The sequence below is a fragment of the Mustela erminea genome, chromosome 7 (genome assembly GCF_009829155.1).
Source record: "Mustela erminea isolate mMusErm1 chromosome 7, mMusErm1.Pri, whole genome shotgun sequence".
Taxonomy (NCBI): domain Eukaryota; kingdom Metazoa; phylum Chordata; class Mammalia; order Carnivora; family Mustelidae; genus Mustela; species Mustela erminea.
This window is the reverse complement of record NC_045620.1, coordinates 34,380,809-34,403,232: the sequence shown is the minus strand read 5'-3', so window position 1 is coordinate 34,403,232 and position 22,424 is coordinate 34,380,809. Positions and strand designations below refer to the sequence as shown.

Below are 22,424 nucleotides of genomic sequence, written 5' to 3'. Positions count from 1 at the left end.
TTAAGTTAGAAAACTGAGAAGATACAGAAACTCAAAATGCACATGTAATAAACCTCTACAAACTTTACCTCCAGAATATAACCATAGAGACAGTTCCTTTAAATGGAATGGACTAAGACTCTAGTCAAATGGCAGACTGTCAGAATGAAAATAAAAATAGTAATAATAATGATGATAATAGTAATAAAGCAAGAATCAACCATACTTGCCCAACAAAGAGAAACACTTTAAAGAGAAACACACACCTACGTCAGAAGAAGGGAAAGTCTGAAAGCTCTAGAAGCCTAAGTCCTTCATTTATGACATAAGGAAACTGAGACAGGTGACTTGCTCAAGGACACTTAGGTAGGGGAATGGCCAGCTACAAGTCCCTTTTCCTAATTTCCTTTTCCGATCCTTCTTCTTATAGCCAGTTCCTCTAATCTGATCTCCTTCAACATGAAAACCACCAGCCTACTTGGTTGAAACCATCAACTCGATAGCTACACAAAAACACAGCCTTGGGGCGCCTGGGTGGCTCAGTGGGTTAAAGCCTCTGCCTTCGCCTCAGGTCATGATCCCAGGGTCCTGGGATCGAGTCCGTGATCGAGTCCCGCATCGAGCTCTCTGCTCAGCAGGAAGCCTGCTTCCTTCTCTCTCTCTGCCCGCCTCTCTGCCTACTTGTGACCTCTGTCTGCCTATTTGTGATTTCTCTATCTTTTAAAGATAAAATCTTTAAAAACAAAAAAACAAAAAAACCACAGCCTTGGAAAGGGGACCATATGGAATGGGAGACAGAGAGCTGGGTCATGAGCAGGATTTGGTTCCGATTCAAGCAGAGCGCCTCACTAGTTCTGTGGCCCTAAACAAATTTACTTAAATCGGCCTCAGTTTCTTTCTCTATAGGACCGGGAGATTATCATGTAACTCACAGGACAGATGTAAAAAAATGAAAATGAAGAAGATGGTCAGTAACTTGCCTGAGGGATAGTCAGTGACATAACTAGAGCCCCACCACACACACACACACACACACACAAATCAGGTTGTTAAACTGTCTCCCCAATGAGTTATGCCCAAATGAAAGTACCTGGTGGAATGGCTGAACTTTACTGGGCACCTGAGAAATGTTGGCTTTCCTCCCATACATTGATGCTACCCTTTGTAAAGAGAATAATTTAGAAAGGTATTTTTCTGTGTGGAATCCTCAGCTCTAAAATCTATCCTTTTTGGGGCACCTGGGTAGCTCAGTGCGTTAAGCCTCTGCCTTCAGCTCAGGTCATGATCTCCGGGTCCTGAGATAGAGCCCCGTGTCAGGCTCTCTGTTCAGCAGGGAGCCCGCTTCCCCCTCTCTGCCTGCCTCTCACTACTTGTGATCTCTCTCTCTCTGTCAAATAAATAAATAAAATCTTTAAAAAAATAAAATCTATCATTTTCGATCTAGATTGAAATGAGTTTCAGATAATCAGTTTTTCTTCTGTTGGTTTTGCCTGACTCTTCATAAAGTCATATGGTCTAAGTGAGTAAAGCAGACAGGGTAAAAATTTCAATGATAATTTAATTCAAATCACTTCTTATACTATAAAATGAGTCATGTAATAGACACATTTTGTAACATTCCTCCAAAAAAAAAAAAAGTGTAAACATATCATTTTGTTCATAGGAAGAAACACACATTCCTAGGGACATTGTGATTATAACAACCAAAGAGTCACAGCCTCAAGACTGTAACTCTAACCTTCAGTTTGGTGAAAGATTCTTTAGAAAATGAACTCTTTCTTGTGGGTAAGTCTGTACTGTACAAAGCCAATCCCTATATAAAATGTTCAAGTATCCTGGCCATTTTTCTGGCTTCTTCTTATTGTGTAATTGAGGACATTATAGGAACAGGCATTTACGATCATACAGGGCTTTATGTTTTCAGAGTCTAGTCAGTGCTCCTCAATGTCAAGGTTATAATCAAGGTCAATATATTTTCAACTCAGAAAAGTGGGTGTCTGCAAGGTAGATAGCTGCTCACTGTGCTGCCTCATATAACTACAAGAAATTTAAGAGTAAGACGAAACTTGATAATTAATGTTAAAAAATGCATTGCTTAGCTACCAATTTTAGAAACAGCAGAGTGCATACAAATCCAAAATAGGACATACAAAACCATGAAATAAGGAAGAGAAGTATTATAACAGCATATGGTCAGTGTCCCCATCTTACAAATTCATTTTAGGACACATTTAAGGGCCTACTGTGTGTTAGCCACTGCACAAATCTAATTTAAATAGTGTGATTGAGGGGCACCCGGGTGGCTCACTCATTATCCCAGAGTCATGGGATCAGGCCCGACATTGGGCTCCCTGCTCAGTGGGAAGCCTGTTTCTCCCTTTCCCATTCCTCCTGCTTGTGTTCTCTCTCTGGCTATCCTTCTCTTTGTCAAATAAATTAAAAAAAAAAAAAATGTGAATGAGTTATGATTGCTTGAAAAAGCCAAAGGGCTCAAAATTAGTGTGCTCAAATACATTCAGATGAGTTCACAGTCACTGAAATTTCATGCACATACCAAAAGGAGTCAAGACATGTTATTACATTGACCCCATTCAATACTGTACTTATGTCATGTTCTGGGCAGAATATCCCCAGGAAAATACATCATATCTCAGCTGTCAAATTTCTGTGTGATTTAACAGAGCACTACACTGTCAAATTTCTGTGTGATTTAACAGAGCACTACACTGTCTAAAAAGTACCCAATCAAGGAAAACACTCTACTGTACCTCATGAAAGGCCACACCATTTATTCTTCACACAAAAGAATATTAGAAACAAAAAGCACCAACTACTTAAAAAAAAATAAAAAAATAAAAAATTTAAAGTATTTCCTCAACTACTTAAAAGGTCAGTTAGAAGTTAAAAAGCAAAGAAAGCAAGACCAAAACCATTTTTATTTTGTTTTTTTAAAAACTACTTACCCCAGGACCTAGATTGATAGCAGTGAAATTCAATAAGTACACATTACTTATCAAATTGTAAATTAGGCAGTGATTCAAGTTCCTAATTATGGGAAATGATTTAAGCTCATTTAACATGAAATGTTTCAACTCTAAGACTCCTTAAAGAAGAATGTTAAACTCATAACAGAAAAAAATCAAGGAACTGACTAGAGGCAGGCACTATAATCGTGTATCTAAATCCCTGTCAACAAATTGACGTGAAAATTCAGAGAAAACAAATTGGTTAAGCACACTTAACCAATTTAAGACAAAAGCACCTTTTGGAATAAAGAATATATGCTCAAATACCAAAATTATTATTTGCAGTGATAAAAAAGCACTCATGTTTTCTATCATTATTCTAATCAACCATTCTGTTTTCCTAAATATTGTCAAGTACCATTAGTTGACCCTTGAACAATAAGGGTTTGAACTGCATAGGTCCATTTATGTGTGGATTTTTTTTTCAACCGATACAGTACAAGACTGTAAATGTATTTTCTCTTGATGATTTCCTTAATAACATATTTCTTCTAGCTTACCTTAAGTGTAAGAATACAGTATATAGGGGCGCCTGGGGTCCTGGGATGGAGCCCTGCATCCAGCTTTCTGCTCAGTGGGGAGCCTGCTTCCCCCTCTCTCTCTGCCTGCCTCTTTGCCTACTTGTGATCTCTGTCAAATAAATAAATAAAACATTTAAAAAAAAAAAAAGGAATACAGTATATAATACTAATATATAAAAATAGGTCTTCATCAGCTATCAGCGGTATCAGTAGGGCTTCTAGTCAACAATACGCTATTAGTAAAGTTTCCTGGGAGCCAAAATTATATGCAAATTTTTGACTGCTCAGGCAATTGGCACCTCTAACCCCCATGTTGCGTAAGGGTAGACTGTACTTTGTAGTCGATAATTTATTCTACAAACAAGTATAAAGTGCCTGCTATGTGCAAATATTGTGCTATGAAGGAGGAAACAGGAATTGGCAACCTCAGCCTAAGGAAGCTCAGAGAGAGAGAGTGTGTGTGTATGTATGAGTGTGTTTGTGTGTGTACAGGGGTAGGACAGTGGAAGTTAAAGTAAACAAAGCACAGTGTCACAAGGCCCATGGGGACAGAATTCACACAAAAAAACCAGTAGAACAAATAAATCATTGAAATTATTTGGTTTGTCAGTCGGACTGCAAACAGCCACACGTAAAGGGAACCCCCCATCCTAGGCAGCCAGGAGGCCATACAGACTACCACAGACTGGGTGGCTCTAAGAAGGTATGTTCCTTCTCATTCTGCAGGCTGCGAGTCCAGCATCAAGGTGCCGACGGGGATGTTTTCTGGAAAGTCTCCTTGGCGTGAAGATGTCCCCCTCTCAGTGTGTCCTCACATGGCCTTTCCTCTGTGCGCATATAACCCTGCTTTCTTGCCCGCGTCTGGATAGGCTTGCCTCTTCTATATGGACACTAGTCAGATTGGATTGAGTCCCAACAGAAGAGCCTCATTTAATTTTTATTTATTTTTTAAGATTGTTTTTATTTTTTGAGAGAGAGTGAGAGACAGCAAGAGGGAACACAGGCTGGGGGCAGGTCAGGGGCGGTGGTAAGGAGAGGGAGAAGCAGGCTTCCTGCTGAGCAGGGAGCCCGATGCAGGGCTCCGTCCTGGGATGTTGGCATCATGACCTGAGCGGAAGGCAGACGCTTAAGGACTGAGCCACCCAGGCGCCCGAATAGGCTCATTTTAAACTTAGCTCTTTAAAGGCCTTATCTCCAAATATAGTCACATGCTGAGTTAGCGGGGGTTTGGGCTTCCAGGTATGAATTCTGGAGAGACACAATTCAGTTTACGACACCCATCAGAGCGACGAAATCAGTCACCTCTCCTTCTCCGTGAACAAGAAACTCGCAGGTAAGTTGATCAGAGCTGCTAAAGCCACTCCAGTAAGTCATCAAGAAACTGGCTGCCCCCTGCTTCCCGTTCCGCCACCCTCAGTGTGTGCTCTCACCGTCACAACCACAAGATGGCATCTGCAAGTCGAAGCATCACGCCCAGGCTCCAGGAAGGAAAGGAAGAATCAGGAAGGAAGAGCCACCCAAGGATGTGCATCCATGTCCTGCTGGCCAGAACGGGGTAACACAGTCTTGGCCGCAGAGGGGCCAAGGAGCGCAGTATTTTTAAAGTGGGCCCGTCGCTGCCCTGAGCCAGAATCACGGTTCCATCAGACGGGAAGCGGGGGTAAAATTGCGTCCCCCACAGCTGGCCTACCACAGATGGGTGCAGGCCGCCTTCAGATAGAGGCCTGTCTGGACCACCGACCCACCATGTGACCTTGAGGGACCCCTTTAATCACTGGGTTCTCAGAGATGGTAATTACATAGCCTGCAGAATCACTGAGAGAATTAGATAGGGTTATATTCATTTGTCAGGCCCGGGGCACACTGCCTTAGCCTAAAGGACGATGGCTTTGGGGCCTGGGATTTCCTGGGAAATCCCAACATTCTGAGTACCCCAGAGCCACCCAGTAAGGACTCCAAACTATCAAAGAAGTGACTCCATTTCTTTACAAGGGCGCTTCTGACATATCCTGGTCTAGGGCATTGTCTGAGAGCCTGGAGTCTCTGTGTGTGTATGTGGTGTGTGTGTGTGTGTGTGTGTGTGTGTGTGTGTGTGTGTGCATGCGTGTGCACGCTGCTTTGTGATGGTCTTACGCCTTACATGAGAGCAGGAAGCACTGATTCCCTGTACCCTGCTCCTTGCATCATGCCCCTTCTGCAACCAAACGCGGTCCCTATTCAGCAGTGAGGTGTATCATTCCGGTGACTTATGCCTTCACCTCTCCCAACAAAGCCAGGAGAGGCCAGTTTGGTAAAAAGTGCAACCGGGGCACCTGGGTGGCTCAGTGGGTTAAGGCCTCTCTGCTTTCGGCTCAGGTCATGATCCCAGGGTCCTGGGATCAAGCCCCACATCGGGCTCTCTGCTCAGCAGGGAGCCTGCTCCCCCCTCCACCCCGCGTGCCTCTCTGCCTACTTGTGATCTCTCTGTCAAATAAATAAATAAAATCTTAAAAAAAAAAAAAAAAGTGCAACCTTTCCAGAAGGTTTTTAAAACTCATTTGTTGCTTTTCATCAAGGAGTGGATTCCTCCTGGTGATCAATCTTGATGAAAAACCTGGTGGTCTGCCATATTTATCAATTTGAGCTGAGAAAATGAAAATTACCATGTAACAGAAGGGTATGCAAGAGCTTGCTTCAAGCTCAGTTGCTTTCACAGGAGGTATTAATACCCAAGTCATCTACACTTTCAAATTCCCTCCTTTCCCTCTGGTAGCTGTGCAAGAAATCTCTGTATGTTACTTACGGCAGATGGGAGAGGAACTTGTAACTTACTTGGAAACTCTTTCAAAGGGAATGAAAAATCGACAGAATGAGGCCAGTCTTAAGGTTCTCGGAGGGCCTCACAGGTCCAAAAAGGCCAAATAAAAAGAACTATTCTGTCTCCATATTTTCAAAGGGCTGTTGTGAAATTTTTTCTCAGCAGCTGTAAACTACACAGCAATCCTTCTAACTGCTGTCCTCACTCAAATTTGAAAGATGATGCATCTAATAATTAACATACTTAACTAGCACTTTTTCAACACAAAGCTAAAAGAAATTTGCTAAATCAAAAAGATGCCAATGAGAAAGAAGAAACCTCCCAACGCAACTGGTACCCCAAGTTTGGTGGGGAGGGCAGCATGGTTAAGACTGTCAGAGCCACTATTTTCATATGATTCAATCTGACATCAGGAATAATTTGGGAACTCCTGATTTGTAAACTATAAAAAATACTATCTTAAAAACAATATTCAGCAGAATATTTTCCTTCAGTTAATTAATAGCACTCCTGCTCGCTCTCTCTCTCTCTCTCTCTCTGGCACTGATAATATTCACAAACCATTTCTGAAAAGAAAATACTCTAAGAAAATAAATACAAAGCATTTTAGATTACCAAGAGTCCCACTTCATAAAAGTAATCAGATTAAATCAATGCTTTTTTCCTGTGAATTTCTAACCAAGTTTGAAATTTACAAAAGTCTCTGCTTCGGAGATCTAACACATTGTAAGAAAAATAAGCATGACTTGATTAAAATCTAACTCGTAAAGTAGGAACAACCATGTGAGAGCGTGCTCAGCAGGAGTAAACAATAACCCATCTTCAGGGAAATGTCTCCTCTGGTTCTGGCACACTATCAATTGATCAGAACTTCTGTTAGCAGAATTAATGAACGCAGAGTTTTCAGATTACTGATCATCTTTCCAAACTGACCACTGTGCTACCCTTCAGAGGCCAGTGTAAATAATCATGGAATACTTCTTCCTTCTGTAGTAAGTCTGAAGATGGTTTCAGTTTATTTAACATGGTACCTCTTCTGCTTATTCATCAGATTGCTTACCTAATTTGCCCAACCTGCAGACTCTGTGATCATGGCATTTAGTTCAATCATTTAAGACACAATGATTTAGTCTTCTCATATGCACCAGATTCTTCCCTTCCCCCAAGGAAGGCATGCTGTGGCTAAAATTTGCAAACCATGCAACAGTAGGACTAAGGTGGGATATCCAACCTGGAGTTGAAATCTAGGCAGGATTTGCAGGGAAGAGGACAGCTGGGGGGGCGGGGGGCGGTTAGGGGAAGGCGGTCCTGTGAAGGCCTGCAGGGTTCAGCCAGGTGCAGAAGGGAGTTGGGTGCAAAGTCAGCAAAGGCACTATGGCCACAGACCTTATGGTCTTGGAACTTTAATACAGCTTAAAATAGGTGACAAAAACAAAGACATTAAAACTTCACTGTTGCAGTCCAGTCGTGGAATGGCTTGTATTTGGCAAATTAGGGAAACAGAATTAAGTCCTAAAAGCAATAGAGAACTGTTGAAGCATTTTAGAGGTAATGCTATAGAAAGATTTGTTTTGTGCAAATTACTTTAGCTGAGTAAGGAGAATGGAGTAAAGCAGCAGGGATGTAAATTCTTTTTTTTTTTTAAGATTTTTTTTTTTTTTTAAGTGGCACCTGGGTGGCTCAGTGGGTTAAATCCTCTGCCTTCGGCTCAAGTTATGATCCCAGGGTTCTGGGATCAAGCCCCACATTGGTCTCTCTGCTCAGCAGGGAGCCTGCTTCTTTCCTTTTTCTTTTCTTTATCTTTCTTTCCTCCTCTCTCTCTCTCTCTCTCTCTCTCTCTCTGCCTGCCTCTTAGCCTACTTGTGATCTCTGTCAAATAAATAAATAAAATCTTCAAAAACAATTTTTTTGATGATTTTATTTATTTAGAGTGTGAGTGCATGCACAAGCGAGCAGGGGAAGCAGCTGAGAAAGAGGGAGAGAGAATCCCAAACAGATTCTGCACTGAGTACAGAGCCAGAATCCAGGCTTGATCCCACGACCCTGAGATCATGACCAGAGCAGAAACCAAGAGTCACCAGATGCCCTGGGATGTAAATTTATAAAGTAGCTGTTTATCTACCGCCTCCAGTAAACTGTAAACCCCTGAGGGCAAGAGCTACAACTCACTGTTACAGTATGTGGCACTCAAGAGTCAGTAGAACACATGAATGAGGAATGAACAAGACAGAACAATAGGGAAGCCGATTGAAACATTACAGGAACAATCAAGGCACAGAATGTTGTGAATAACTCTTAGGCGGCGGCTGCCGGAATGGACAGGAACAGACAGAAATGCAAGAGAGTCATAGGGTAGACTCACGAGATCAGTGGCTTGTTTCATGAAGATTTAGAACCCAGGATGAGACATGGATTTGGAGTGAAGTTGAGGACTTCTCTTTTGGATACACCAATCTGAGAGTATCCTCTAGAATTTGAATCCAGCAGACAACAGGATATGAGTGGAAATCAGATAAGAGGTCAGAGATAGAGGAGTCATCAGTAAATAGGTTGCAAAAAATGGTAGAAGTAGAGGAGTTAATCTTATACAGAAAGTAAATAGAGTAAGATGAGTCATGAGCAAGGTAGAGACCTCCAGAGAACACCATTTTAAGGGATGGGTGGTAGACCAGATGTCACAGCTCTGCCTCTCCTATATGAAAATTGTATAGGATGGACAAGCAAGCCACTGCAAACACTGCAAACTTCCGGAGTCTGTAAGGGAATAGCAAAACTGAACTTACCTAGTGCAATTCCTTCAGATTGGCAAAGTGATGTGACTTGGCAAAGTGATGTGACTTCCCTAGAGTCACCAACTCAGGTGACTAACCAACTCCAGGTTGGATATCCCACCTTAGTCCTACTGTTGCACAGCAGCAAATGCTAATAACTTAGTTTCTTATACCGTAACACTTGGAGGTAAGAAGAGATGAACTCTGATATTCCTTTCAGCAGTATGATTTTATGATTCTAATCAAATTTCACTGCTTGTTCATTCAGAACAAGTACACAAACCAAACAGAGCAGTCTTTTCATCTTTTCAAACAACAGGGCCACGAAAATGAGAAAATAAATGAACCCCAAATCTCCGAGCCTTCCTGCCATGTTGAACAAATGGGAAAATAAAGCTTGTTCATTTCCATTCAGAGATGCTAATGATTCCGTTAAATTGACTTCTTTGAAGGAAAATTACTGCTAATAACCTTAATTTCCTCCTAGTCTCTTCCCCTAGGTACCTGACATTTTAAATAAAACATTTTCATAAAATATTAAAAGCAAAGGAATTATATCTTAGGTATCCAATTCCATATTGACAGACTTTATTAATCCCTTCTATCTCAGCTGTCTAGGGCCTACACTCTGGGATCTTCAGATAAACACATCAAGTTTCCCATTCTAGGCATATGCCAAGAAACACAATCCATTTCAAATGGACCAACAATTTTTTTGTGGGGGCGGGGGTGAGGGAGTTTCTCTATGGCCCACCACAAATCATACTGGTATCAGCCATGTGGTGTTCTAGAACATTCTTACCTTCAATTTGAATTTAACCACTATAGATATTTTCTCTTTTCTGTCCCGCAAACCAGGCTTTCCACCCTGGCCTGACCTCTGAAACCTCTGTTCTGGATGGCAGATGGGTAGCGTTGGCCATCTGCTTCCCCATACCCATTTGCCACGCTTCTCCAGCCTTGCCTCCTTGCCCAAGCCCCTTTGCTTCTGTATGGATTCAGCTAAAGGATGATACCAGCCAGAAGTTTGGAAGGCAAGGGAAGAGTGAGGTAGGCATATTTATTTCCCCACTCTCTCCCTACAGGCACAAGACAGGTTGACTGTGTCTTCCCTACAAAAGGACACAGCTCTTGCCAGACAGCCTTCTTGCCCCTCCACTCAGAGCAAGAAGAGTTCCCCATCGTTACTAAGTCTTCCTGCAACCCCCGCCTGGTGGTGTTCCCTACACCTGCCCAAACCTTCCAAACGGTCCCTTTATTAAACCCTCCACAGAGGACTCAGTTTACACATGCCATCTGTTCCTTGGCAGGCCCTAAATGACACGGAGTTAAAGACAGACCAGGGGAGGCCTTCCACTGTGGCTTTCACAGACACGATCAAAAGAAACTGTAAACTGTAAATCGTTGTCACATTTCCATGAGCAAAAACCTAGTACACACTTTCTTGAATAACAAGGTTTCGATGCCAAGGAAAGAGAACTGAATCCTACCATATTTCTACAATTCAGCGTGCTGTAAAAATAAACATGCAGAAGGCATACAATCAGAATCTGAATGTCACTGCCAAACCTAACCAGAATTCTTCTCAAAAACGGGTATCCGGAGAAACATGAAAAGAACCCAATCCATCCTTGAAAACAGAAACATCTCATTTTCCTACTCTTTATCCACATCAAGATTATTAAACCAGACACTGTGACACTTTAAGGTGACTTCAAGTCTTTCAAAGGATGGCACAAAATTCTAAGAAGTACTAATAATTCACTTCATCTTATTGGTAACAACTACAGTTACTGAAGTTGCAATTTTTGGAGAAACTTGGGAATCAGTGACCTAGATTTTTCTGTATTTTCCCCAATATCTCTCAAAATGAAAATAAAGAAGAGTCTCTAATGTATATAACAGCCCTTTGTCTATATATAAGATCTAAATATTATGAAAATTACCTTCAGGTAGCTACTAAATAATAAAACTCAATAAAATAGCATTATCTCTGAAGCTTACAATTCTCTAAGTAGAAAGTAAATGAGATTCTTAAGTAAGTATTTGAAAGTTGAAAGCTATAAATACACCTGGACAGAATTTTTAGCATTGAAATTAACTGATTTTCCCAGGTCAAAATCAGCCCCTGTTGGCTGTGCAGTCCCTCTCTTCTTTTACCATATATTCAAGGGTGTTTATGACACGTCCCTGCTGTTAGTGATCTAGAATTCCACAGCTAACCAAACTGATCAGAATACAGATTTTCAATTCTGAGTCCGCAAGGTATCTTTTTACTAAAGAGTTTCTAAACTGGCCTCTTAACTGAGAAATTCCTTCTGACTAAGTATTGTATTATCAAGAAATTTAAGAACATAGACTATTTCTCCATCATTTCCTCATGCACTGTATATAACTGACAACTGAAATCTGACTGAATTAGTGAACTAATGTAACAATGTGGGGCATGCTTCAATTAGAGGATATGTTCATAATTTGAGGTTCCACGAGATAGAAACTCCCTGGAGGACTTTCTTAAAGGAAATTTGGCAGTGCTCTCTCAAAATGGAAAATGTGCATACCCTCTTGACCAATTATTTCTATTTCTAGGAATTCAGCTGCAAGAAAATCCTGCACAGGTGCACAAAGGCCTATGTACAAAACTTTCTAATCTTGGGCTCCTGGGTGGCTCAGTGGGTTAAAGCTTCTCCCTTCGCCTCAGGTCATGTTCTCAGAGCCCTGGGATCGAGCCCTGCATCAGGCTCTCCACTCAGCAGGGAGCCTGCTTCCCTTCCTCTCTCTCTGCCTGCCTCTCTGCCTACTTGTGATCTCTGTCTGTCAAATAAATAAATAAATAATCTTTTAAAAAATCTCTAATCTTTCAGGGTGCAATGTCTCCATAGTACCAAAGTTTCTATAATGTTAGAAAGAAAAAGATATCCAGCACGCTGACATGGAAAGGGCTCAATGACTTACCTTAAATGAATAAAAGCAAATCATAGAAAAATGTATAAATAATCCTGTTTATATAATCAGAAAAAGACATGTATATATATATATATACACACATGTAAATGCACAGTAAAGGGAGAGGAAAGAGGCACTGTAAGCTGTTCCCAATAGTCATATTTTGGGATGGGCACAGGTGGGTAAGAGTATTTTACATTTTGTTTCTATATTTCTGCATTACCATTTGCATTGAAATATATTAATGTATCACACACATCATTTTAAAAACCCACCAAAACAAAAAGTTAACACAAATTCTAGGGACACCTATGTCTTAGTCAGTTATACATCTGCCTTCGGCTCAGGTCATGATCTTAGGGTCCTAAGATCAAGTTCCATGTTGGGTTCCCTACTCAACCAGGAGCCCGCTTCTCCCTCTGCCTGCCACTCCCCCTGCTTGTGCTCTCTCTCACGTGCTCTCTCGCTCACTCTCTGTCAAATAAATAAATAAAAATCTTAAAAAAAAAAAAAAAAAATAACAAGAATTTCTAGATGGTTTGGTGATTTGTCCAATGACAGTGCATCAGCAGATACGAGAAACCCACCTCAAAGAGACTTCACCCTCATTTGATCACTTGTGATCACTCATTTAAAAACCAAAAGGAAAATGAGGACTGTTCAGTCAACCACACCTTGAAAGACTAACCTGCAGAAACAGATCTACAGTCTGCATGTTCAGGACAAATATGGCAACTACCACGTAACAGTGAAAATATTTTGTGACTGGTTAGAGTTCAAGACAGTGATGTACAAAAAAGAACCCGCATGTCCCTATAAATGAAGTCACCCATTTCTCCATACTTGGGGTGTTCTTATTTAAAGGAGCACTAGGGCCGCCTGGGTGGCTCAGTGGGTTAAAATCTCTGCCTTCGGCTCAGGTCATGATCCCAGGGTCCTGGGATCAGCCCCGCATCAGGCTCTCTGCTCTCTCTCTCTCTCTGCTTCACAGAGAGCCTGCTTCCCCTGCTTCTCTCTCTGCCTGCCTCTCTGCCTGCTTGTGATCTCTGTCTGTCAAATAAATAAATAAATAAATAAAAATAAAGGAGCACCGGGATATAGGAAAGAAAACCATGTCTTGCCTCACTCAACTTTGTATATTTGCTAACATCTTAGAAAAATGAAGGAAAAGAAAAACAGTGGAAATTCAGATTCTAAAATCTATGTCCATTGGAAATAAATGACCACAGCAACCTTGGTAAGAAATTTAATAAAGAAAAAAAAAAAGGATGCTGGACTTACTTTTAAGATGAAACTACAGTTCTGGCAATTTTTAGTACACACTCTTTCTGAGCACAGTAGACAAAAGGCTCAAAATGGGAGCTGATGGGCCAAATTGGTTCCACACATGGGTTTTGCTTTGCTAGCCCAGGATCTGACATGTTTGTTTTTATGTTAATTGATTTCTAAACCATTTTCAAATAAGATCTCACACTTAAAAAGAAATCTGACTTCATGCTTCTCTGAAAATTGTGGCGGCAATGGCAATCCTGTGCCGGATACTGACCGGGGTCGGGGTGCGGGGTGGGCATCCATCAGCCCTGCATGCCCCCCACTACTCCCACATGTCTCTACCACCTGGGCGGCCTCCCCAGGTAAAAGTTGGCCCTGCAGAACACCAAAATTGCTTTCTAGGCTTCCCCAGAGTAGCCTTTAGTAATCTCCCTCTCTCAGACTTCTGGCCCAAGCACCTTTGGAAACAAAAGTTTGCAGGATTAGAGGACGCAGGGTTCAATGCTCAACTTCCTATTTCAATTACACAGTCCCAGCAGGGTTGCCAGAACCTTCTCTGTCAGACCTCAGCCTGGTCACTTAAAATAACGGTTACCAAACATCTTATGGCAACACATCTTTCGGCAGCTCACACCTCGGTGGCACGTAAGGCAAGGCAGTGGTTAGAACTTGGAGTTCCGGCATCTGTCCACCTGGGCGTGCATCCCTCCTGGAAATTTAACTCCCTAAAGCAACTTCGCCTTCCCCAGCCTCCGTTTCCCCAAGCGTAAACGAAGAGACTATTAGTAACCACCAAAGAAAGGATCCAAGGACGTGGTACACGCCCTTCGCTCAACAAATGCCTGTTGGGTTATGTCCACCTCTTCTGTTACTGTGTGACGTGCCGCCACTGAAGACCCATGCGAAAGCAGGAGGCACCAAGCCTCCTAAACACCAGAGATCTCCAAATTATTCTAGGCAATACCTCTCTCCTTCCAGGCCTACATGGCTTATGGTGGTCTTTTTTAAAAGCCTGGTTGGAGGCACAGATGCCCTAAGGATAACATCCGGCGCACTGAGCAGAGTTTGCAGCCCCTCTGTCACAGAATTTGAGGCAATTAGGGCTGATTTAACAAGGTTAGGCAAGTCCAGGAGGGATGACCTGGAACTTCCTGGCAGCCCTAAAAGGTGACCAGAAGGGGCACTGGGTGGCTCAGTGGGTTAAAGTTTCTGCCTTCGTTCGGCTCAGATCATGATCCCAGGCTCCTGGGATAGAGCCCGGCATAGGGCTCTCTGCTCAGTGGGGAGCCTGCTTCCTCCTCTCTCTCTCTGCCTGCCTCTCTGCCTACTTGTGATCTCTGTCTGTCAAATTAATAAATAAATAAATCTTTAAAAAAAAAAAAAGGTGACCGGAACTTTCTGTATTTGCAGAGGGGTACAGCAAGTATCTCTTGTTACGAGTTTGTTTGTTTGTTTTTAAGATTTTATTTATTTGAAAGAGAGAGAGAGTACACACCATGAGCAGGTTTGGGGAGGGGGGTACGTGAAGGGAGAGGGAAATGCAGACTCTCCCTGCTGAGCAGGGAGCCTGTCCTGGGGCCGGATCCCAGGACCTGGAAATCATGACCTGAGCCAAAGGCAGACACTTAACCAACTGAGCCAGCCAAGGAACCTCTGTTATAAGTTTTATAGGAACTGACTCAGCCTACTTTGTATGGCTAGGTCAATGGCATCTGCCCCTCCAGAGAAGGAGAGAGTAAGCGGTAATACTAGCATATGAGGAGAAAGACTAATCTTGTCTGTAGCAAAAGCAACAGAAATACAATACCCAGCGTGAGACACAGTACAGTGTGCTGTGCACTTTGGCCCTATGGGGTTATTCTCCTCATTTTACAGATGGGGCAAGTGGGTAGGTGCCCAGGATCACATAGTTAATACAGGACATCGTTGAGATTCAAACTCAGGTCTGCCTGATTCCAACACCCAAGGGTCTTAGCAACTTTGCACCTGCTGAAAGCAAACCCACGAGGCAGCCCCCCACTTAGCCCCCAGCTGCATCTAAGACAAAGTGTTTCTAGAGCAGTTGTCCCTTACCTTCAGTGGGTCACAAAGCCCACCCTCTGCTAAATCTGGGGAATGATATAGACCCTATGAATGTAATATTTTTGAATGTATAAAATGAAGCACAAAGGAAAACAACTGATATTGGAATATACTTATCAAATTTTTTTTTTTTTTAAATCTGGGCATACCTAGTAATGCATGTGTTTCTTCTTCAACCCATTAAAGCCAAGATCCAGAGTGACAATAATACTTAGCCTAATCATCATTTGGAAGTAAATGCAAATAAAGACGTAATTCATTTGCCAGCTAAATTCACCAACCCACCAAATTCCATCCTCAGACCATTACAGGGTGGACCCGAGATGAAGGACTCTTGCTCCAAAGGGCAGCATGAGATGTCAGGTATAAATCTAATGGTCTGCGGTCTCTTTCCTCTGGATGACCTGTTTATAACGAATGACATCAAGTTACTTTCTTCCCCTTGTTCTGAAGAAGTGGCTCAGTCATGTCAGGGAGCCAGAAACACCCAATTGTTCAGGAGCAAAAGAATACTTTGAGGGCAATGTATCTCAAAGCTATGGCTTGCCTGACCCCAAGGGTAATGTGGTCGCTAGAGGTAGAATTTCCCAACCCTCAGAATCCCAAAGGATCACAGGAGAAGAGCTGTGACGGAGACTCCCAGTCAACGGGTGAGATAACACTATCCTGCCATCACATGGTATGTGACCTTCTCAAAGAAGGTTTTAGGTGGGAGGCTAGAAAGGTGTTCAGAGAAACACATTCCTCTGATTTCTGTCTCTTTCAACTATTTTGATTCCTCAAAGAAAAGGAAAGAAAAAGTAGAGGGAGTTCATGCAGAGAAAAAAAAAAAAAACCTGCTAACCATTCATCCTCCTTCATGGAAGGATCTCCCAACTGAGATCTGTGAACACTATCTCAGTGAACTTGAGTTACACCTTGAGCATATGAAAAGCATCCAAAGGCATGAGCTTCCAACCACACTTTTACAAAGTGGGACTTGAGGGTGGTTGTTTGCAACTGGGTGCAATGGGCCTTGAGAATAAAAGTGACTCTGGGTGATTTTTTTTAAGGCAGTCTTAATTCTGATGAGGGCCATGCAGACTTCTCACCCATCTACACAGTGACGCGTTAGCACCCAGCTCTGCTTCCACTGGGGTGGAGTAAACCACCCATTTTTCTATTTGGTTAGTGAAAGAATCATAGCCTCTGAATGTGCTAGACCTTCATATGCTTCTAAGGTATAACTAGATAAACAGTATTACACTCTGAGGAAATATTTCTACTTGAAGGGGGAAGGCTTTATCCAAAAAGAAACAGTTACACAGAAGAACAAATACTAAGGAATGGAGGAAAGACCTATGCAAGGTCATTACATTTCTTGACAATTGCAAGGGAGTAGAAAAATACAGAATGGACAGTACTGAGAACTAAGCAGTGTCCTTGCACCAGCAAAACCACAGAAAGTCGCTGCTGCCCACCATTGGCAGTGAAAAGCTGTATTTATTTCTTGAGAGGTAGATGAGTCTTTTTGGCAGACACTAATATGGCCTACAAGTTCACATTATGAGGTGAAAAGCATCTATTTTAGAAACTTCAGTCTGGACATGAAATACCAAGTGTGATCATTAAAGCAGCTCCATTAGTCCTTGACCTCATTCTGCACATAAAACGCAGAAGTTCTTGGTTTTACAAGACTTACTGCAATAGCCAGTTTATTAAAAACCTAGGTCACAAGTGCTAATAAACAGGCTGTTTCATCCTTACTTTAGAAGTGGTCCTTACAAACGATGATAATTTAGCCACAATCTGCTAAATAATTTAAAGTTCCAAAGAATATTTTTGCTTCCTCCAAAATGTTTGAGTTCACTATTCACTACTAAGGGCATTTGGGGAGAAGGGGAGAAATACATAAGCTTTCTTTCCTATGACTACATTAAGTCCTGTGATACAAAAAGGTATAATTTATTCTCAATGTAAGATTTTAAAATTTTAAAAATCAAACTCAGCAGCTAATGACTAATGTCATTTTTTAAAAAAAAATCCACGAAAGTTATTAATTGTGATATTTGAGGCGGCTGACTACATCTGAAAGTTTGAGGATAGAAATGCAACACAACATCCAGAAATTGGCCTAACTTATATCACATCCGTTCACAAATTAGCATGCCAATGTGATCCCTTCAAGGAAAATAACACAACAGGGCAGCACTGAAAGGCAATTTTACTACAATTTTAATTTTGAGGGTGGGTTAGGGATTACTAGGCAAACACATTTCAATTCCTAATAAACATCACTGGCCCCTGATGCCAAAATCATCAGTGCACAATAAGGCCAAGAAAGATGGATGTATTCTTGGGAAAGATAAAATAGCGGGCAAAGGGCATTGGCTAGGTCTCTGCTGGAGATGAAATCGCTGAAAGTGATACAGATTCTCAAAGTTCATTTTCTGCAAAAGCTTTTCCATAACGCTTACCACTTTTTTTTTTTTTTTTTTTTTTTTTAAGCAGAGACCCTTACCACTTTTTAAACTTCCTTATTTCGCTCCTCCATAGGCGAAAACACACTACCTCAAGATTCTGGGGTTGAGTAGTTTAATATCATTCACATTGTCAGGCACACAAATATAAAACTCCGAAGACAGTATTTGAGAACAAAGCGCTTCTGTGTGGGTGTGCATTTGTAAAATAAAGGTAGCATTATTCCGACAGATAGAAATGTGTATTCAGTGATCAAATGGAGTCTTAGAAATTCTGTTTTGACAGTTACTTGTAAAATAGCATTTTCAACAGCCATTAATTCAAAGCTGGGCGGTGATATCATCAAAGCTAAATCAAAATGAAATTCCGATAGTTGAGTAATCACAGTTGGAGGGATGTATAATTGTTAATCTACTAGAGGATACATTTAGCTATGCCATAATATGTTACACGCAAAGGGTTACTAGCTCTGGCAGCAAAAGTCTCCTGAAATAAAAATGCCAATAAAAAAAAATGTTCTTCCATTTAAGAAGTAAATTTCTGGGGCGCCTGGGTGGCTCAGAGGGTTAAGTCTCTGCCTTGGGCTCAGGTCATGGTCTCAGGGTCCTGGGATTGAGCCTGCATGGGGCTCTCTGCTCAGCAGAGCGTCTGCTTCCCCCTCTCTGCCTGCCTCTCTGCCTACTTTTGATCTCTCTCTCTCTATCAAATAAATTAATAATCTTTTTTTTAAAAAAGTGAATTTCTATGAAAACAGGTGTTCTTCCAAGATGGCAATCATTTATTAAACTTCTACAGTTCAAAAGGAAGATGACATAATAGATTAAAACACCAGCAGAAAACTATGCAAGACTGTCCTATGAAAAACATCATTCTAGATTACATAACATGAATAATGGCAGATTAAACTACACGCCCCTACCCAGCTAGATTTCTGTGCTCTATAACTTAGGCCACTTAAGTTTGAAGAGTACACAACCCTAGGTTCTCAGTTCAACCACATATTTTTGAAACCAAGTATCCTGAAAAAACTAAAAGGATAAAGTTAAATTTTATACACACAGAGGCACAGTTTTTCCCTAGGAACACAGTTCCTCAGATACTTTCTTACCCTCCTCATAGATGGCCCAGGTAAAGTCACCAGTTGCTTTTCCTGGTCATGTTTAGTTTATGAATCTGATTTCCCTTTAAAGAGGAAACTCAATTCAATTTTAGATATTACAGGGCTGCCTATGTTTGAATGACATTAGTGCCAACCAAACAGAATTATTAAACAGCTATCTCCCACACACTCCTAATTTATAGATCGCCCTGTATCACATTCATGGTTTTAAAAAAGGCAATCTTCCACTAATAGTTTGACCGAAACTAAATTTTAAACTCCTGTGTATAACAAGAGACTCGCTACAAGAGCTAAAAAAAAAAAAAAAGAAAGAAAAAGGAGTAGGAAGTTATCTCTCTCTCAAATACATGCATAAATTTGAAAATATAATAGGCATTTGTATTTTCTCTAGAAAAATCCTAGTTTATGCGAGTTTTATGATTCTAGATAAAGGCACGCTTAGAAACAATTGGAAATTGATGACTTCCATATTTCCATACTTCGGTACTGCCTGCAGAGTCTACAGGCAGAAGAACTGTACTATATAGAAAGAGTCTAATTAGTCTTAGGAAAAGACAACTTTAAAATTCTGAAAAAAAAAAAAAAAACCTTTAATCTCCAGCATTTATAAGCTTTTAGGAGGCTCAAACACTGCCCCCCACCGAGTGCTGGCTGGCCTGTCAGTGTTGTTTTAAGTGGAAATGGTCAATCATTTCTATTACCTCCCCAGAAGAGGTAAGAAGATCCACATGCATACACATTTACATGCTTTGCACGGTGCCAACTATTTCCAACCAAAATAATCATATACACGTCGAGCCGAGCTATTTCTAGCCAGAAGCGGTTAACGTCTGGACGGAGTCGGAGGAAACCCAGTAGGCAATGATTACAGGGGAGGGGGTGGCGCGCGGACCCCTGCCTCCCGCGCGCGCGGCGCCTAGCACCCCGCACCTGCACCGGCTCCCAGGCAGGGCATCCGGGTGCGCGCGCACGCGTCCGGGACGCACCCGCTGGGAACAAACAAACCCCGCGGGCCGGGGCGGGCGGGAGCATCCTCGGGCGGGACCCGAAATGCCTTCTCCTACCTGTCACTTTGCCCGGAGCTGCTGCCGGGGATGCGGCCACGGCCGCCGCCTGGAGACCCAATGTGTGCGCGCGTGTGCGCGCGCGCGCGTGTGTGTGTGTATGTGTGTGTGTGTGGTGTGTGTGTGAGATCTTGTTTGCGGTGCGGCTCACTTACTGCTCCCCGCGCCACCAGCCCCCTCCCCCCAACCCCCGAGAGCCGGCCGCTGAGCCCCCTCCCGGCGCGTCCGGTCCCGCCCTCCCGCCGGCCCCCGCCCGCCCCCCGCCTCCCCGCCTCCCCGCGCGCGATCCTCACCTCTGCCGAGGGCGGGGGGTCTCCGCGGGCGCTCCTCGCCGAAGCCGCGGAGCAGCGCCGGCCCGCTCCGCCTGCCCGCCGGCCCGCGGGGTTCGGCGTGTCTCCGGCCCCGGGTCCCGCTGCCCCTTCGTGGCCGGCCGCTCCCTCTGCCCCAACCCCGAGTCTCCCTCCCCGTTCGCCTCCCGGCTCCAGAACCCGAGCTGTCGCCTCGCAGCCCCAACCTGCCCAGGCTACGGAGCATGCCCAGTGCGGCGCGCCCGGGCTGGGCTGGGGGTGGGCAGGGGCAGGGCTGGCCGCCCGGCTGCCGCGAGCAGGCTGGCGGGGAGGGGGTGCCGGGCGGGCCAGGGGCTCAGCCTCGCGGCAGGGGGCGGGCGGCCCTAGAGGGTCGCGCGCCGCACCGGGAGGCGGTGGGTGGGGCGTCCGGGGAAGCCGCCACGCTGCGCGCTCCTCTGGGGTCTCCCCGGCCGCCCACCGCAACCCTAGCGCCGCAGCACGTGCCCGGGGTCTGGGGTCCTGGGTCCTGGTGCGTGCAGAGTGGCGCGGGGCGCAAAAGCTTGGGGGTAGGGGGGAGTGGCAACCTGCTCTGCTGGGAGACCAGCAGCCAGCCGCGGGCCCTGGGGCAGGAGTAGGGCGGGGGCAGCGGAGGGGTCCAGGACTGGAGAGAACTGGCACCCCAAAGCGACTGTCGAAGGTGGGGGAGGTGTTTATTTGATTACATTTTGTTTTATAAACACATAAAGCGCTTACAGTGCTTCGGGCACTATTCTAAACGCTTTTTTATTCATGTAATCCTTAAAACAATCTTCCAAAGCTAGTACTACTATTATCTTTTTTTTTTTTTTCCTGAGGCTTAAACTGAGCCACTGAGAGATTAAGTGGTTCCAAAAAGTCCTCTCCCAAAGTGCAACCTCGGAGACGCAAACCCCCCAGACTTTCGTCCCTGTAACGCTGGGGCGCTGCTCCAGCCAGTTCCTGCCTCGCCCCTACTCTACAACGGCCCCCAGTGAATCCAAGTCGCTCTGGCACTCAGACCCTAACGGTGCGGACTCTAGCATCACTCTTTGTGTGGACCCTCAGCGCGCCGCTCCAGAACTCCCGGGAGGGCTTCCTCCTCCCCGAGGCCACTCCGCCTCCTCCTCCCGGCCGGCGGCCACCAAAACCCGGAGACGTGGCACCTGCGCATTGGGGACTGGGGCCACGCTCGCTGCTAAACTGGGCATGCTCAGCCGCCTAAGCAGGTCCGGCCGGCCAGGAGGAAAGAGTGAGCGTGGCCGCTCGTGCAGTGTGGGGATTGGAGGGGGGATGTCCGAGCGCTTGATGGGCAGAAGCAGTTGTAGATACCAAAGTCTCGTTCCTCTGGCACGGCCTGGCCCTTTCCAGGGGGCCAGGAATCTCCTTCTAAAGGAGACTGGGATTGGGTTTGGGGGGTGGGGGATCAAAAGTTTACCAGCTGGGCATCCTTAAGTGGGAGGGGGCTGAGCGCCAACTGACAACTCCCCAGCTCAATTGCTAAGCTGCAATTTTAGCTTAGCCCTTGAACAGGCTCCTAAGTTAGCTGAACCTGTCTGTGCAGAAGCCAAGAAAAATAGCCTAAACCAAGTTTCCCAGCCAGATTGGAAAAGAAGGAAAGACAGATCCCAGGGAAAAGCTGGGTGGCTCTTCACTGCTCAGGGGTCTTCGAGATGTGGTGATGTTGAGTAACGCCAGCGGAATCCAGCAGCCCTTCTCAGACTGTGATGTGCGCACAAATCCTCAGGGGGATCTTTTTAAGGGGCAGATTTTGATTTAGCAGTCCTGGGATGGGACCTGAGATTTTGCATTTCTAACTAGCTCCCGGGACATACTAGTGTTGCTGGTTTAAGATCAGACTCCGAGTAGCAAAAGGTTAGGGCAGTATTTTAGGCCTGTTCTCTATTTATATTTATGAAAACTGAGGTTTAGAAAGACAAAGCAATTTCACCCAGGTCACACAGCCAGTAAATAACGTAGATAGTTTCAAACCCAGTACTCCAGGACATCCTGTGATTATGTTCTTGTATTCCCCAGGTATCACCCATAGACGATGAGCCAGCAGCTTCATCTATGTGTGTGAA

At 43.9% G+C, this 22,424-nt stretch overlaps 1 protein-coding gene across 7 annotated transcripts in view; it reads right to left on the bottom strand.

Annotated features, from left to right (window-relative positions):
* Positions 1 to 20,897, bottom strand: part of PLCB4 (phospholipase C beta 4) — a 409,575-nt gene extending 388,678 nt beyond the window's left edge. For 2 of the 7 annotated variants that reach the window (XM_032351398.1, XM_032351400.1), the window contains exon 1: positions 20,332 to 20,894. The gene's annotated coding sequence lies outside the window, so the exon portion shown is untranslated. Of the gene's footprint in view, positions 1 to 15,679; positions 15,799 to 20,038; positions 20,226 to 20,331 lie in introns of those variants that run through there. The other 5 variants (XM_032351392.1, XM_032351396.1, XM_032351401.1 and 2 more) reach the window with 5 other exon arrangements.
* Between the last annotated feature and the right edge of the window lie 1,527 nt (positions 20,898 to 22,424).